Source organism: Protopterus annectens, chromosome 1.part2 (genome assembly GCF_019279795.1).
Source record: "Protopterus annectens isolate FY-2018-M chromosome 1.part2, PAN1.0, whole genome shotgun sequence".
In the NCBI taxonomy this organism is placed as follows: domain Eukaryota; kingdom Metazoa; phylum Chordata; order Ceratodontiformes; family Protopteridae; genus Protopterus; species Protopterus annectens.
The window spans coordinates 333,810,763-333,823,728 of record NC_056727.1 but is presented as its reverse complement, the minus strand read 5'-3'; positions in this window follow the sequence as shown (position 1 = coordinate 333,823,728).

The window sequence follows — 12,966 nt, the reverse complement described above, 5'->3', positions numbered from 1 at the left end:
TTATATAGTAGATGTGGATCACTGGACATCCTAAAAGCCTGTGAACAGCTTGTGGAGGTGTCACTTAATTCAACCACATAAGATGTGTTGAACATCATGACTCTGTCACAGCATGACAGTAGTCATCTGTACAGCTTCCACATACATACACAGACACCACATCAGGCCACAGATACCGTACATTTCCCTTGCTGCTGTTAGACATCCCTGTCAGCTGTGCACCTCGTGTGTGTGGTACATAAATGTCATGTGGGACATGGTGTATTGACAAGTCTGTCATGTGTGGACACGGTTGCCAGGCAGCTAAGAAATGTTAGCAGTTGTGCAGGGGTGTCATCCGTATGTCTTCCGGTGACCTGTCACACATGAAACAGCATGGTTTAGTGTGTATACACCTCAGCGACGTGGGTCACAATCCACAGTATTTATGTATTGTGTATGCACCCAGTCATGGCTATGCACTGTGTGTGCATTCCACACTGTATAGCAATAGAGACACCTCATGATTCCATGCAATGGCACTGTGTCTGTACTTCACATTGTATAGCAATATAGATGCCTCATACTACCCTTCAATGCTCACACACATCTGCTAAAAATGCATTCTATCTGTAGGGCATACAGACAACACTGCAATGTGCCACCATTGCACCACTGTACATGTGTCAGGACACCATTGTGTCAAACATGTATGCATGTCAATGCACACGTCAGCAGATTACATGTCATACTACATGTTAATGTCAAGGACATATGCCTCACATCAGCCATGTGTACTGTTAACCTGTGCTGGTCCACATGGTGTATCACAGGGATGTATGCTTACTACCATGATTGTGTGAAATGCATGGCTTTTGCTATGACACATGCTTGCTGTTGTGTGCAACCCAGGGATGTATGCTAACTACCACTATTAATGTCTGAGCTGCATGCCATCTGCTGTATCACATGCATGCCGCATGCCTTCTGTCAAATCACATGCCTGGTCTGTGTGTGTGTGTGTGTGTGTGTGTGTGTGTGTGTGTGTGTGTGTGTGTGTGTGTGTGTGTGTGTCTCTATTGTAATGTAGAGTCTTTGTTTGCCTTCACAGGTGATGCAGGTGCGTTACCCTCCTGTGGTCCATCTGATGTTAGTGTCCTCACAGACTCTAGCAGTGATGAACATATGCTTGAGGTACAGGCAGGGTTGTCAGGGGCTGAATCTGTGCCATTGGTTGCCATCCCACCTATACCCCCCTCTTCCCCGCACACAGTTCTCATGCCAACACATACCCCATCACCAGTGGCCATAGAGGAAGGACAGTTAGTGTGTGTTACCTTGGAACAGGAACGTGTGGTGGCTATGGAAGGTGTGTCTTCACACCATGGTGTCAGTGAAATGACTGCAGATGTGCCACACAGGCATGTGGCCAGTGCTGCTCGTAGGAGGACCTCTGGCCGACATGCACCTGCAGGACAGAGCGCAGCAGCTGGTGTCACCAGATGCATGTTTCAGACTGTAATGGCGGTACAGGCACATGCTGAATGGCAGAACAGAGAAGGGCAGAGGCTTCAGAGAGCTGCTATCCATTCTTTAAATGACAACAGCCAGGCATTGCAAATGCTCAACAGCAGATTGCTGACATTTTGGACAGGTGATTGGTTGACATGGTTGGAATCCTTGACCATGGCATGGCAATCCATGAGCGTGAGCTGTCTGTGCTGGAACATCTGGTAGGAGTGAGGCATAGGCCACGTGGACATAGGCCAGCTAAACCAACTGGTGCAGGTCTACATGAACGAGCTACCTCACATGCCCGCTCCCATAGTGTCGGTAGCAGCAGCAGTGCAGCGGGTGCTGCGCTGTCCACACCAGGACACAGCAGGCCACGTGGATGTGACCCTGGATGGTCCCAGCGGGGACACAGTTCCAGTGGACATGTGTCATCGGACAGTAGCCAATCTGTACCTCTGCCTGGTAGTGCCCGTGCAACCCCTGGCAGGCACAGGGCACATGGCTGTACACAGTGATCTGTAAATCCTGGTCTGTACAATCTGGAGCTGTCAATAATACCACTGTGTAGGCTGGACACATGGCAGAACTGTGTGCACACATACACGCACACACCAGAAACATCAGTAGGGCACCAGAATACCCACATGCATAACAACCACACATGTCCAATTAGATCACAGGCCCTAACCCACACACGTGATGTCATCCACTGGTGCAGCCTAGGCTCCTGGCAAAGATTATCACCCTGTGCATATGATGATGCCTGTGCCGCATCCCTGTCATCCACACCATCGGTGCAGGGACATGCTCATATGGTTTGATGCACAGGGTGAACAGAATAGTGAGATAAGTGTAGATTACAATTGTTGTGTACTGTTGACACGCAGCAGACATAACATGCAGTACAGGTTTAGAATGCATTGTTTTATGTTCACAGTATGTGTCTTGGTAACAACAGTAAGAGCATGTTGGTAATGATGCCCTGCTTCCTTCCTTAAGGTCTAATTGCATGTGCCATTACATAACAGTGTTTGCAGTTAGAATGCATTGATTTATGTTCACAGTATGTGTCTTGGTAACAACAGTAACAGCATGTTGGTAATGATGCCCTGCTTCCCTCCTTAAGGTCTAATTGCATGTGCCATTAAGTACCAGTGTTTGCAGTTTACCATGCATAAATGTGGAGTACTCACAGGCATGTATGGCAATACCAGCATGCTATACGTAGCCTCAACCTCACTGTTAGAAAGGCTAACATTCCAAAGATGTCTGCACATATACTGATCCAGGAGCATGTGAGCTGTGTACTAGGCTACAGTGGCTAGAGACTTGACATCCCTACCGGTTGACATCACAGGTACAGTTACATGGTGCGGGGGGTTTACACAACGGTCTAGCTGATGTCAAGGGTAGAGGCCAGTCGATAGCATGAAGCCTCACTGTGTAGCAGTAATACACTTTCACATTACAGGATGAGAACACACAGACATACACAGACACACACAGTAACACGCCCACACTCACGGGGTCAATGACACTATAACACATGCTTGATAGTGTTGAGGTGAGGACCCCTGCCTATGTGGTACCCACATGACGCGACACAGAGAGGAAGCATGTACAGGTAGGCAGTAATGCCTAAGACCGACGGCATCAACAGGGTAGTAGATTGCATCACCTTGAGGGGTTAGGGGGTCCTATCTGTTCTGTGTGGTAGCATACATCCTCACTCCATGCACCAGACAGCCATACATACATACATACACACATACACTGTGGAGTCCACAAATGTCATGCACATACAGATAGCTAACATGTGTGTGATATACACACCACCCCTGCCTATGTCTTGCTTTCTACACTGCAGTATGTACAGATCTCTACAACAGTGTACAGGGGTGTGTAACAATTGGGATGTATTCCCCACCATATGTGGCATATATGGTCACACAAGCAAACACACATGGCAGTACTGTGAATCAAACACCTGCTATTTTATGATATGTCTGACAGACATGCAGCAGTATTGCCCGCATTACAATGTGCACCGACGCTACCTTCGGCAATTGTGCTGCTATATGCACATGGGAGGACATAACTGTTACAGGTGTCAAATGATTTACAGTCAGTGACACCCTGACCGCTGTGTAGGTTGTATGTCTTCACCTTCAAGTAACAGAAACATAGCTTACTGTTTGCACATGTTATGGTAGGATGGCTTGTGACACACCTGTGAGCTGTCTTCAGCAAACATCCATCTGCAAAGGTGGCCCACCACTTTATGTACACACATCCATCCATACCTGATGTACATCTTACCGTACTGTCAGTATTTCACTATATACAGGTGTCAATGATGGGGCTGCATTGCAACTGCATGTTGTAGTAAGACACAGATGAACTGCAAACATCAGCTACTGCACATGCATGGTAGCTGAATACGCACCACTACATGTACATGTGTGTAGGTCCTACATTCCTGTCATGTAGTCATGTTTGTATGCATTGCAATTGGTGGACATGTGTGATGACATACATGACACATGGACTGTTGTATGATATGATAGTTGTCATGGGTAACAAGTACAGAGGGAATGTTAACTCAGTCAACATTGCTACCTTATGTACTGTTAGCATTCAACAGCCATGGAACTACCTTCCATGTGCATGCGTGTAATTGCTGTAGCCACTTGTCTGCATGAAGGACAGCAAAAGCTATGCTATGTACATATGTGTTGTGTGTGTGTGAGGCATGTACATATCCACGGCAGTTACATGTATGTAATATCCAAACATGAGTGTGTTTTCTGGTGTACAGCAACAGTTATCTGTTACAGCTGTATAAGACCCAGGGCCCCCATTATGTGTACAGCCGACCTGGTTATGAACAGTGGTATCATTGCATTGCATAACACATGATGGAACCCTGTCAGTACATGGGTAGTCTGCACAGTTGCTGTAGAGCTAGGTACAGTCCAGTGGTCATGAGTAACATGGTGTTGTACTAATGTATAGATGTGTGTTGCTGGTCCAAGGACATGGTGATGTCTGAGGGCTACATAATAGAATGCGACATTTACCACTGTGATCTGCACCTGACACATCTGTGATGGCTTTTGAGAGTGTACTGGTCAGTACATGTGAGTGGCCTTCATGTACGTGGGACACTAACACCTGGAGCGGTCCATAACGGTCTTATGGCCCACATGTCTGTATCTGAGGTATATGGTGGTAGTGTTATTGTGCACAACTGAGCCTTATGCCAGGTGTTCCTCACTGCACAGATGTCAGTATTTCCCATTGTTGGATCTAGATTGGCAGCTGTGATTATGAACGCTACACATCTAGCACTGTTTAGCATACACATACAATGCAGTTGTCCTATAGGTGTCAGGGTGTTTACCTGGTCTCAGGTTCTTCATCTATGTATGGTACTATATGTGTGAAGTACAACTCCTGCTAGGACATCACCACTGGTGGTATTAGTGTGCCAGGTTTAGATTGGTACAGCTAAGGTGATGGACAGCAGCAGACATTTTGTAGAAGACCGGTGGCAGATATATGTAGTGCATTGTTCATGCTAACAATGATGACTATCGACACACTGTGCCCTTCCATCTTTAGAATCTGTGTGCATACAAGACAGCCCTTTGCTACTAAGTGTGTGAACATGCCCAGTACGCCATTGTGTAGATGGACACATAGTGCATTCCAAACGGACGTGTGCTACTAAGTGTGTGTTGGTTATGTGCCTCTGTGTATGGGCATAACCATTGTAATCCTGTATAGCGATAGTGGTCATCCAGGCAACAGATGCCCATACCCCACTTCAGGATGGATTCCTACATTGAAAACACTGGTTCACAGGTATGTACACCGTAACTGCCAGCATCCATGTCGATGTCTGCATTCCTAGAAGGTCATAATGACTATCTTGAAAGGTGTACTGTCTGTGGCACGTCTCGTATCTATGTAGTGTTGTAATAGTGCTCCGTAGATTGGCAGTTGTCCTGCTCACACCACTGCCGTGTGTTTGTCTCCATCTGCCTTGGGACAGTAATATGCTTTTAGACTGCTCACTCTCCATACAATCCCTATCAGCGTCTTTGCCTTTGCTGATGATGTCACCCACCTAGAAGTATGCCTCTGGGAGTGCTGTGATCTAGTAATCTCAGTAGCGCGTTCTGTAACTGCATAATGCTGTAGTTAGGTCTCTGTTTTAATCCCATCCCTGCCGTGTTTGTTTCCAGCTGCCTGGAGACAGAGTAATACTTTTAGACTGCTCACACTCCATACATTCCCTATCAGCATTTGTTCCATTGTTGATGATGTCACCCACCTAGAAGTATGCCTCTGGGAGTGCTGTGTTCCAGTAGTCTCAGTAGTGCATTCTGTAACTGCGTAATGCTGTAGTGTGATCAAGTCATTTGTTCTATGTTCTACTCTCAGCCTTGCCAGGTGTGTGTGTTTCCAGCTGCCTGAGAACAGACTAATGCTTTTAGACTGCTCACTCTCCATACAATCCCTATCGGCGTCTTTGCCTTTGCTGATGATGTCACCCATCTAGAAGTATGCCTTTGGGAGTGCTGTGATCCACTAATCTCGGTAGCGTGTTCTTTAACTGTGTACTGCTGTAGTGTGATAAGATAGTTAGGTCTATGTTCTAATCCCAGCTCTGCCGTGTGTGTGTGTGTGTGTGTGTGTGTGTGTGTGTGTGTGTGTGTGTGTGTGTGTGTGTTTCCAGCTGCTTAGAGACAGAGTAATGCTTTTAAACTGCTCACACTCCATACATTCCCAACCGGCGTTTGTTCCATTGTTGATGATGTCATCCACCTAGAAGTATGCCTCTGGGAATGCTGTGTTTCAGTAATCTCGGTCACTCGCTCTGTAACTGCGTAATGCTGTAGTGTGATAAGGTAGTTAGGTCTGTGTTCTAATCCCAGCCCTGCCAAGTGTTTGTGTGCATTTCCAGCTGCCTGGGAACAGAGTAATGCTTTTAGACTGCTCACTCTCCGTACAATCCCTATCAGCGTCTTTGCCTTTGCTGATGATGTCACCCACCTAGAAATATGCCTCTGGGAATACTGTGACCCAGTAATCTCGGGAGTGTGTTCTGTAACTGCGTAACACTGTAGTGTGATAATTTAGTTAGAGCTATGTTCTAATCCCAGCCCTGCCAAGGGTGTGTGTGTGTTTCCAGCTGCCTGGGGACAGCGTAATGCTTTTAGACTGCTCACTCTCCATACATTCCCTATCGGCGTTGTTCCATTGTTGATGATTTCACCCACCTAGAAGTATGCCTCTGGAAGAGCTGTGTTCCAATAATCTCAGTAGCGTGTTCTGTAACTGCATAATACTGTAGTGTGATAAGGTAGTTAAGTCTGTATTCTAATCCCAGCCCTACCAAGTGTGTGTGTTTCCAGCTGCCTGCGAACAGAATAATGCTTTTAGACTGCTCACGCTCCATACAATCCCTATCAGCATCTTTGCCTTTGCACAGTATGCCTCTGGGAACACTGTGATCCAGTAATATCAGTAGTGCATTCTATAACTGCGTAATCCTGTAGTGTGATCAAGTAGTTAGGTCTATGTTCTAATCCCAGCCCTGCCAAGTGTATGTGTTTCCAGCTGTCTGGGGATAGAGTAATGCTTTTAGACTGCTCACTCTCCATACAATCCCTATCGGCGTATTTGCCTTTGCTGATGATGTCACCACCTAGAAGTATGCCTCTGGGGGTACTGTGATCCAATAATGTTGGTAGCGCGTTCTGTAACTGTGTAATGCTGTAGTGTGATAAGATAGTTAGGTCTATGTTCTAATCCCAGCCCTACCAAGTATTTGTTTTCAGCCACAGGGGGACAGAATAATGCTTTTAGACTGCTCACTCTCCATACAATCCCTATCGGCATCTTTGCCTTTGCTGATGATGTCACCCACCTAGAAGTATGCCTCTGGGAATGCTGCAATCCACTAATTTTTGTAGCGAGTTCTGTAACTACATAATGCTGTAGTGTGATAGAATAGACAGGTAGGTGTTTGACTCCAAGGCATAACAGGTGTGTGTGTTTCGCAGTCATATCCTATGTGTTGGTATTTGTGAGTGGCTAGCTCCAGGATGTGTTGAGTGTCTTTTGTTGCATTCCTATATAGTGTCCACAAATTTCATAATCACCCAAGAGACTGGGTTGTCAACACATACACATGCATTCGCCAATAAATCTGGTGGGTAAATGTCAGCAGCCCTACTCTTACCCTTACTACAGTCTGACCCGTGTGATGCAACGAAACACACTTGCCTCGATTGTAACACCACTACATAATGCAGGTGGCACATGTGGTTTCCTTTTCATTCTTATCTAATGCTTTGGTGTCATGTGGTCCGCTGTTGTGATATAAATTCAATATCTACGTATGTGTGTGTGTGCGTGTGTGTGTGTGTGTGTGTGTGTGTGTGTGTGTATATATATATATATATATATATATATATATATAGAGAGAGAGAGAGAGAAAGAGATAGATATATATATATATAGATATGTATGTGGACATTAGCACTATTGAATGTCTGTGCTGGATGATCTGCACGTGATCACCTCAAATGCATGTATATTTGCCATGGCTTAGTGGTAAAGCACATCATCTCTTGTGTGCAGGCTCCCGGGTTCTAGTCGAGTAGAGACCAGTTATTTTGTTGCTGGGAAGAACAAGGGACATTGAATACAGTGATAGTAAAGCACCTTTAACCAGTTGTGTGTGGATCTGAGTGAAAGTAAGCAGTGGTTATTAATTTGGAGGAACAGTGTGGGTCATATAACTATGCATTAGAATACAATACTATGCAAATGAGGTTGACAATAGTGAATCCCATTTATCCCCAGGGCGTGATGCAGATCCCAAGAGTGTATGTGTATAGATAGCTGGGTGCAGGACTCGAATATAGGTGAAAGCATGGGAGGGGTTTTAGGCATACTGTACGTACATTGGAGCCTTGTGCCTCGGGATTGCTCCTGCCTTAGCACGCCTAAGCCAGGGGTGTGTCTATACCTGCCTGGTGAAATTGGGAGGGACAACAGCAGTAGTGGAGTAGTCAAGGTGAACAAGCTGCACAAACAGGTGATAATTAGCACAATCAGCAGATTACATGGCCAACCCGCCCCAGAATACTATGGTAAAGTGACCAAGCACCATACACACAGGTTTCTTCCACACTCTACACCACCGGTGTATACATGCTGGGACATTTCTCGACACAATCCAACCAAATGAGAAGATCTGCAGCAGGCAACATAGACCAACATGTGCAGGAGGCTGAGGGTGGTGAGGATGTGAATGCTGCCGAACAACCCTTAGTGAGGTAACAGAAGACTTTACAGACCCAGGGTAACCTACCAGGGGCTACATGAGCTGGAGATAATGGAGCACTATGGGATGGACAGAGACCTCCTACAGCAGCTTGTTGAGCTGTGCCAGCCACACCTGACACATCGAACAGGCCGAGAGAAACCCATCCCAGTGGATACCAAGGTATGTGTTGGCCTAGGTATACTAGCCACAGGTACCTCCCAAAGCACAACTGGGGATATCATGGGGATCTCACAGGCATCTGCATCCAGAGTATTGCACCAGTTCACAGACGCCATGTCACCACATGCCAGTGAGCACGTACATGTCCTCAACACATGTGATTTGTTGACCAGCAATATGCGTCTCTTCCACCAAATGGCAGACTACCCTGGGGTACTGGGTGCTATAGCCTGCATGCACGTATGAATCAAAGCACCACCCAGTGAGCGGGGTAGGGCCTACATTAACTGCAGGGGCATACCCTTCAACAGCTAGGCTGTATGAGATGGCCAGGGCATTAAACTGAATGTGTGTGCTGTCTGCCCTGGAAGCTATGACAATTCCGATATATGGCATCTGATGCAGCTGTACCACACCTTTGCCAATATGGACATCCCCTACAGTCACCTAGTGGGGGATGCTGGGTTACCACTGGAATAGTGGCTGATGACACCCATCAGCAATGCACACACACCTGAACAACTACACCATACTGAGGCACACGCACAGGCAAGACATATAATTGAGCATGTGTTTGGGATGCTGAGGTCACGGTTCTGCTGTCTGGACACATCAGGTGGAGCCTTGCAGTATTCACCAGCTACATGCACCCAAATTGTTATGGTATGTGCTATGCCACACAATCTGATCCTGCAGTAACAGTTGCAGCAGGAACAGCATGGGGCAGGGCCACACAGCCCCCCACCAATGCCAAGGCCTGTACAGGCACAGTTTGACTTGGAGGAGGAACTAACTGAGCTGGACCCAGTAGGCGAAAGGAGGTGTGAACAATATGACCTGCCCTTGGCAAAGAGGCAACACATGGCATATGCACTGACACAGTAGGTACCCAGGGAATTTCACCCTCTCTGACTCACACAGACAGTACAAGGGATGCCAAACATGACACTACCTGTGCTCAGCCATGTATAGGAACTGCACTGTGTGCATCCAACATAGGCAGCCCTCCAGCACCATCCTCAGGTGTGGAACACACCCAAGGTAAGTCAATCAACCTACCAATTGGCAGTTGTATTAGAATGTGTATTTACCTGTAGCTATGGTATGGATGTGAGCATACAAGGGAATTTGGTGGCCGACTGTTAGGGCAGCAGATAGTACATGTCCATAGTGGCACCATGACATCTGTAGCACATACCGGGGTCACAATAGTAGCCAGTAGTACACAGGGTGTCCTAACCCACTGCAGGTTATGGGCTGAACATCATGTGTGTCCATACAGCCCACACAAGTCTCATACAGCTGGACAGGTGTAGACCAATACAGACAAATGCTACACAATGGCCTCTGGATATGCCCAATAGATGACCCCAACCCCCACAGACACACACACAGACTACAGCAGGCCAGGCAGTTGGACGTAGGTTGTGAAGGCTAGGACGTCTGAAACCACTTTGCTGGTAATTAAAGCTAGGATTTGACGTACACCGGTATGCCTCCAACCAGCAATTTAGGTAGGTCCACACACTGAAATGGAGTACCTGGCATACCAGTACAGTAGTAGCAAATGTGTACAACTGTCAGCTGTGCCCCCTTCCAATGTACACATGTGAGAGTCATGTGCACCACCCCCGGTGCTGTGTAGGACTGTAGATACAGTTGTATGTCCCCTGACGCTGTGCAGAAATGTAGCAACAGTCAATGCCACATGACCGTTAGCTACCCTGCAGACACAGCATGCCACCTGTCGGTGTATAATGCAGGGGCCGGCACCACAGTTCTGACTATATGGACATGTGACACATGCGATCCAGTTGACCATACTGGGCATGCTCAAACACATGAAGGTATGATGGTGATGTCAGTCAACAACATGTGTAACAGTCATACTGGGCATGCTCACACACTGAAACACAGGACGGCCAGGTCTGCAAACATCAGTGGTCCAGACATATCTGCCAGTACATTGCTATACTGTTGGATGACTGTGCTGTATGTCATGTGTGTGTGGTACTGTCTATTGTCTGTATATATGCCATGGTGTATTGGTTATTCACATGAGCTGTGTGCGCAGGGTATTGCTACCAACACGTGCAAAGGATGGTTCTTTGTTTGCGGCCAGAATGACGCCTTTGGATATGGAGTGGGCAAGGCATATTCCAGCAGATGGGAGCGGTTGTGCGTGGGTTTATGCGGTGTTAAGTACTGCTGACCTCTGGTTATACCTCCTTATACTTGTTTAGACTCCACATTTCTTTAACAGTGCAATACCCGCATACTGGTAGACAAACACGCTTACACCCGCTCGCTCACTCACTTGCACGTGCACTGACATTGGTGCTTCCATTTGTCACTCATTCTGAGTGGGCGCAATCCCTTGTGATGCCTATTACATCGGACTACATGATTACAGTATCGGGTATGGCTAACCATTAGGCGACGTCAGGCATTCGACTGTACGGAATCAGCGGCCTGTCCAGTGACATAATCATATCATATGCGTCATCCTCATACAATCTGCTCCCATCTGGCTGATACATGGGAACCGATACTCTGCAATGCTGACATGTAAATGTGTTTTGGGAAATGCATCTCTCTGCCGGGTCAATGCTACCGCATACCTATTGTAGGTTTTCCACCTTTTAGACTGGCCAAACTCTAGGAGTAACACCTTTCCCACTTTGCATGGGACAATCCCTCATTAGGCATATGTGTCTTGCGAGAATACCATAGCTAATGTCCTGATTAGAGGAAAATATTATATTCTACATGTCTGTAATAGGTGCATGTAATGGTTATTGTATAAATTACACGTCATTATGCTATGTGAAGTAGCATAAGCAACTTGACTGCTGCTAGGCTAAGCTTTGATTTGTGCTAATATGTATATTTCTGTACTATGCATGCCTGTAGGTATGCTCTGACCTGGCATGTCTGACATTTCTACAGAGCAGATCCCACTTTGGCCATTTGGAAAAGTGGCAGCCCTATAGGACCTATATGTAGAGCTGTCACATTTGGCAAGGCAACACATACCCACAGCCAGTAGTAAACTGACTACTTCACAGGTTTGCACACGTTAAGGTTATTCTTGTAGCATTATAGTTGTTAATGCTGTTTCCTATAACATGTAGCTATTTCAGATACAACAAAATCATTTTATGACACCACTACACACAATATATGAACTCTTTTCACAAAATCACAGGCCAGGTGCCGTAACATTCATTTTGCAGGACACAACTGCCCAGAGTGGAGTGTCCCTCACAAAGGCGAACAGGTGGTAATCCCAAACTATTATGCTATCATCTACCATAGGTGGTCGGCGGAATATGCACTTTCTGTCACTAGCAGACCTCACATGCGAATGGGGGAGAATGAACACTGTATCAGGGACAATGCAGAACACCCTGAGGGACACATTTAGATGATTGGTTCTGTTAACCGGACACATTGACAGTCACATGGCATATGTTTTCATTCACATTTGTCAAGGTACATGCTGTTTATGACTCATACATGTTGTCATTAGTCATTACGTGTATTCCGCCACCTGTCCACCTAATATCACTAGTTCTGGAAGTGTTTAGTTAGGACTGTGTTACATTCTGATTCGTAATCATGGACGTCCATGATAATCAGGTACAAGGCACTGATATAGTCCCTATGTGTTCCCCCAGTGGTTTACGGACTATCCAGTAGATGTGCTCTTCAGGTTTGGGAGGTATAGGCATCTGCTATGCCCACATAGGAATATTAATTACTTCCACAGGGCGGGCCTAATACATCTCTGCCAACCAACACCTGCACACTTAGGCCCATTATTGCATACCCATGATTCCCCTACCTGATACCCCTCTACAGCACTCATGACTCATACTTACTGTGATCGCAGCTGGGGTATGAACACACCCCTACACACTGCCCACTCTCCCCGTCTCGGGACA